The sequence below is a fragment of the Bos mutus genome, chromosome 5 (assembly GCF_027580195.1).
Source record: "Bos mutus isolate GX-2022 chromosome 5, NWIPB_WYAK_1.1, whole genome shotgun sequence".
Taxonomy (NCBI): Eukaryota; Metazoa; Chordata; class Mammalia; order Artiodactyla; family Bovidae; genus Bos; species Bos mutus.
The window spans coordinates 45,440,853-45,447,004 of NC_091621.1; the positions used below are offsets into that span (position 1 = coordinate 45,440,853).

General features: G+C 50.4%; 1 long non-coding RNA gene across 1 annotated transcript; it reads right to left on the minus strand.

The window, feature by feature from the left end:
- Positions 1-548: 548 nt before the first annotated feature.
- On the minus strand, positions 549-4,981 carry LOC138987823 (uncharacterized). The gene is made up of 3 exons (XR_011464115.1): positions 4,943-4,981; positions 2,857-2,999; positions 549-660 (listed from the first exon to the last, which is right to left on the minus strand). It is a non-coding gene; the product is annotated as an uncharacterized lncRNA (long non-coding RNA).
- Between the last annotated feature and the right edge of the window lie 1,171 nt (positions 4,982-6,152).

The window sequence follows — 6,152 nt, forward strand, 5'->3', positions numbered from 1 at the left end:
CCCAGGAAGACAAGACGGGGGTGGGGGTGGGTGGGGAGGGGGGACAGGGACCTCTCAGGCGGTGACTATTTCCCAACTGAGACACAAGTGCAGTGTTTTCATACTTTAACAACTACGAGGCGGCCCGGGGGCATACCTGCTGCCCAGCAGCTGTGGCCTCACCCTCTCTAGCAGTCCGACCTTGAGCAAAACCCTCATCTCCTCACCTGGGTTTCTTCATCGTTTAAGTGAACCCACCTTGGAGGAGCTCCGGGTGGGGATGAAATGAACTGAAACTGAAGGAACTCAGAGGGTAAGGACTACTTGAAGTGTTCCTTCACAGTGAAGCCTTCCTGGACCACCCTGTACTGCTAGGTCCCTGTGGGCAAGACAATGTGTAAGTTACAGGGTGAACTCAAGGAGAGATAGGATGTGCACACACAATTAAAAGTGAAGATCAAAGTAAGATCTCCAGGGAGAGGAGAGTTTGGCGTGGAGAAAAGAAAGCTTGGGAGGTAATAAAAGCGCCCTGGGTGGTGTCAGGAGGCGTGGGTTGGGCCAGGCTGACTCACCAGGCAACTCTAATGTGGCTCTTTCCCCTCTGGGTCGTTTTCCTCACCGAAACGTAGATTAGCCTGCAGTGTCCTCTGAGTTCGCTTCTGCTTTCTATGATCTGAGGGCCTGCCATTCAGGAGAAGAGAAATTAGACCTGGTCTTTGTAACTCCCTGTGAATGGTCTTCCCTTGTGGCTCAGCTGGTAAAGAATCCACCCTCAATGCGGGAGGCCAGGGTTCGATCCCTGGGTTGGGAAGATCCCATGGAGAAGAGAAGGGCTACCCTCTGCAGTATTCTGGCCTAGAGAATTCCATGGACTGTATAGTCCATGGCCTCGCAAAGAGGAGTCGGACATGACTGAGCTACTCTCACTTCACTTGTAACTCCCAGAGGAGCAAAGCGTGTGTAACGCAGGGGGCAGATCTCTGCTCACATGAGGGACTGGGTGAGGTGCTGGCCTATATGAGGGCTGTCCACCTCCTTCTCACCCAAGTGAGGCAGCCTGGGGATTGGGCACCGGGCAGGGAGTCAGAGAAGGGGATCGTGACACCAAAAAAGGCAAGTGAGCCACCCTGGGACAAGTAGAGAGAGGAATGAAAATTCAAGGGTCTGGGCTCCCAGCACCATAGCAGCTGCAAACGGCCCAGGCCCAGATTCCCAGAGAGACAGCGGTCCAAGAGGTCAGCCAGTGGCCCCACAAGAACAACCCTGGAGAGACCACTGCTTCTATCCAATCTCGGGAATAGGGCCTCCCAGGCCCAGTATCTGCATTCCAGTGAATAGTTCTCTTCACTGACAGTTGACCCCCAGAAGTCAACAAGGCATGGGTCTGGGGTCACAAGAGAGAAAGGAGATATTCTGGGGAGCCTCTGTGATTAGACTGAGCCTCTGGGATGTACCCCTGAACCCAGTGAGCTAGCCCCAAACCATATCCCACCTTGCTCTTGAATTTCTGCCCTCTATTTCTCCATTCCCCATCCCCCTTTTCCCGCCTCCCTTCCAGCAGACTGAGGTCAGAGTGTGCTATGCAGAAGTCAGGTGGTACCAAGGAACTAAACCCTTCCCTGTAAGGTGCCAGGCCCTCTGGTCCAGAATAGTTCACCCTGCCCTGTGCCACCCAGGAGGCAGGGAAGCTCCACTATGGACAGAAGCATTCGCACAGTGTAGACCCAAGGTCTGGAGGATCCCTGGATTGAGAGATGGGGGCATGTGTCTCTCCTGGCTTCCTCAGCCCCACGCCTCCTGGACCTTTACTCCAAACACTCCCGGGCCTGCTGGGACAACAGCAATGGCAGAGGATGAGGAGTGGGGGAGATAATAGTGCATGGGACCCTTACCTCTCTACTCTGGAACACAGTCTACACTTCACTTCCAGAATTATCTGTAAATCCACACCTGTCACCTATCACCACTCCCTCCCCTAACAGATACCTTCGATGACATCCCATTGTTCAAAGTATACAATCCGACCTCCTTATCCTTGCATTCCATCTCTCCTACGACCCTGTGTTTGTCTCCCTACTTAGCCCGCCTGTCTCCTCCTTCAGATTCTTTGCTCCCTCGCAATGCTTCCTCAGCTGCCTCCTGCCGCTTCTCTGTCCCGGCTACTCTTCTCTTTCCTGATCCACACATCCATCAAGGCTCAGCACTAAGGACACCTCCTCCCTGAAGCCTTCCCCACAGCTCTGGCACCGGATAACTGGTGCCCTCTCATTAAGACCTCTCATTGAGATTGTTCTTTTAGTTTTTGAGGTTCCTGGTCCCGTATGTTGGCTGGAATTGATTCTTTGAATGAATGTTTTTTGACTCTATGATGGCATCTGCTCTACTCCCCAAGAAGAGAGAGGGTAGAAAAGCCCATAGCAGGGGTCAATAATCCCCAGGCCAAACCCAGGAGATGTTCATATGATGATGAAAGTGAGATGTTCCCCTCCAGCTTTCAGAAGCACAGGCCCCACATAAGATGAAGAAGCCATAGAGATGCAAAGAGACCCAAAGTTGGAGGCAAGGCCTGAAGTTGGGGGCAAGGAAAGCACTTGGGAAACAAAGATTCACTGTCCCCAGGAAAGAGGATAAACTGCAGGGACCAAAGGGGGCAGAAACTAGTTCCTGGGAAAGAATGTGTTATTCATCTTAGAAGAAAGAAAATGGGAGCTTCCTGGAGGGGAGGGGGTACTGATCTTATCTGACGTTTACATTCCAGAGGGCTCTTGCTGCTGCTTCTCATCTTAATTAGAAAATACCTGAGGATCCCCGCTAAGTGCTCTGAGAAAGGAATTCAGGCACCTCTCCCGACCCCCGCCCCAGTCTGGCCCCCCTCACCTCTGACCTCCAGGCTTGCTGTGTGGATAGACTGGTGGGAGCCGGGCACTGCCTGCATTTCTGTTTCTTCAACCACATTGGATGGATCCTTTAAGCTCCTTGAGATAATATGAGGGGGTCTGGGAACTGTCAGGACTCCACTCCTGCAGGGGGGAAAAAAAAAAATCAGTGCCAACCCCCACGTCGCCCTTCCTTCAGCACCGTGGTATAGGGTGCTGACTCCACCCATTATCCACCTGGCTGTCCATTCAAAGTCATTTATTAAGGCCTGTTATATATTTGCCAGACACAGCGCTGGGGCACAGACGCTTCTGTGGCAGCCTCTGTTTCCAATAATATATGACAAAAGCTATAATCCAGCTATATACATGCTATGAGTGCATGGAGACAAAACTTTGTCTTGCAGATGTCCCAGAAGCACTGACATCTGAGCTGGTCCTTGAAGGATCCGTCCAAGATGGCAAGGCAGTGGTAAGATAGGGCACTGCATGTTTAGGGAAGAGCATGAGCCAAGGTCTGGACTCCATCCCTTCTTAAACAGCATCAACTGACCTTCCTCTCCCTCCTCCATCAGATTTCTTTCTCACTCTCAAACATGTCCTAGTGGTGCCCATCTTAAGACAGGCCCCCTGGACCAGTGTCCCAACATCCCCTTTTTGAGTTCTCTGCTCCTTTCCACAGGCTCTCCCCTCCCTTGCCCCTGCCCATTCCTCAGCCCACTCCAGGCTGCCCAGGGCTCCCATGAGGGCTGCACCAGTCAAGGTTCCAAGAAATTCCACATTGTCAAAATCAGTGGATACTTGACACTCCTTCTATTCCTTGACCTCTTAGCTTTCAGCTGCTGAACATAAACACTCTCCTTTTCGGAACACTCTCTTTCCCTTGTTTCCTTGAACCTCACTCCAGGTTCTCCTCCAAATGTAGCTCCTCAGCCTCTTTTCTCAGCTCATCCCTTTAATCTGCTCTATATACATTGGCATGCCTCTGCATTTATTCCTGTGTATTATTCCCTTGAGTAATCTTACTCATTGCCATGACTTTAACTCCATCCTCTATAGACCAAAGGCTTCCAGTCTTAGATGTCCAACCCAGATCTTCCTTCTGAGCTCCTGACTAGTCAATGGAACTTTCTACTCAATGCCTCCTTTTGAATTTCTCTTAGACACCTTGGATTTAACCTGTTCAAAACCGAAAACTGAACTAATGATCTTAACTCCTCACTAGCTCCTTGTTAATTATTGCTCAGCTTAATAAGTGACACACATCCAGCTACTCACTCCCAAAACCTGGGGATCATATTTGACCTCTTCTCTCTTACCCCATCCCTCTGCACCTAATGAATTACTAAGTCTACTTCCAAAATAAATCCAAACCTATTCCCTTCTCTTCTTCTACACTTAGTATCCAGGCTGCAGCCATCTCGTCTCTGTATTACACGGTCTCCCTAAGTAAAGGCCTTCTTGGAGCCACCTATGACCCATTAGCCTTCTTTGACATGCCAGCCAGCACTGTCTTCTTTGAAAATAAATCTTATGGAACTACCCCAGCAGTACAGTGGTTAAGATTCCAGACTTCCACTGCAGAGGGCAAGGGTTCTATCTCTGTGGGAACTAAGATCCCACATGCTGCTCTGCGCAGCCAAAAAAACGAAAAATAAATAAATCTCATCATGTCTCTCACCTACCTGGAATCCTTCAGCGGTCTCAGAAATGTGCAAACTACATGGTCTCTCCAGGGGCTTCCCTGGTGGCTTAGATGGTAAAGAATCCACCTGCAATGCGGGAGACCTGGGTTTGGTTCCTAGGTCAGTAAGATTCCCTGGAGAAGGAAATGACAACCCACTCCGGTATCCTTGCCTGGAAAATCCCATGGACAGAGGAGCCTGGCAGGCTGCAGTCCATGGAGTTGCAGAGTTGGGCACTACTCAGCGACTAACACGGTTTCTCCAGCCTTCAGGGACACTGAGCTTCACCCAGTTCTTCTAACCAGGCACACTTTTCCAGCCCAAGGACCTGAGAGTGTGACAGTCACACTTCACACACCCATGCTACTCACATGTCTTGCCCCTCACTTAGCTCCCTCCTACCTCATCCTCAAAGGATCTGTCAGGCTCTGGCTTCCTCTCCAGGCTCTGGTCAAGTGCTCTGGTGCCCAGAACATGCTCAGTGAACGTGGGGTAGGGAGGGAGAACAGAGAGGGGAAAGGAAGAGGCATGGTGAGGGAGGAGGCTCACAGCCAGGAGTGTGTGTGGGAGAAGGGGCGGGCTGAGGGCAGTGGCTGGACAGGTCCTCTGAGCTCCCTCTGAGCATTTAGCATCAAGATCTGCACCTGTTTGAATTATTCTGTTTTGTCCCTGGCACTTCATTGTTATAATGATTCGTTTTATTGAATGGTATTGTACACCGGTGGCTCCAGCAGGCCCTCAGGAAGCAGCATCCTCTTAACCTTCGACTGCCCCCTGGTGGCTTTTCAGAAGCAGATGGCTGTTCCAGCCTAACCCGGGACTACTGCGCTGTGCTCTGATTCTCGGCCTTATAGCACCACCATCTGGCCAAAGCTATTAACAGTCGGATGCTCCACCCACATTCTTTTAATTTTAATTTCAAAGAAATTAAAAGACGCTTACTCCTTGGAAGAAAAGCTATGACAAACCTAGACAGCATGTTAAAAAGCAGAGACATCACTTTGTCAACAAAGTCCATCTAGTCAAAGCTATGGCGTTTCCAGTAGTCATGTACGGATTTGAGAGTTGAACCATAAAGAAGACTGCACGTGCACGCTCTGTCGCTTCAGTCGTATCCAACTCTTTGCAATCTTATGGACGGTAGCCCACCGGGCTCCTCTGTCCATGGGATTCTCCAGGCAAGAATACTGGAGTGGGTTACCAAGAAGGCTGAGCAGTGAAGAATTGATGCTTTCAAACTATGGTGCTGAAGAAGACTCTTGACAGTCCCTTGGACCGCAAGGAGATCAAACCAGTCAATCCTAAAGGAAATCAATCCTGAATAGTCATTGGAAGGGCTGATGTTAAAGCTGAAGCTCCAATACTTTGGCCAGCTGATGTGAAGAGACAACTCACTGGAAAAGACCCCGATGCTGGGGAAAATCAAGCATAGGAGGAGAAGGGGGCAACAGGGAATGAGATGCTTGGATGGCATCACCAACTCAACGGACATGAGTTTGAGCAAATTCCAGGAGATAGTGAAGGACAGGGAAGCCAGATGTGCTGCAGTCCATGGGGTCACAATGAGTCCGACACAACTGAGCGACTGAACAACAACCATCACCCACATTCA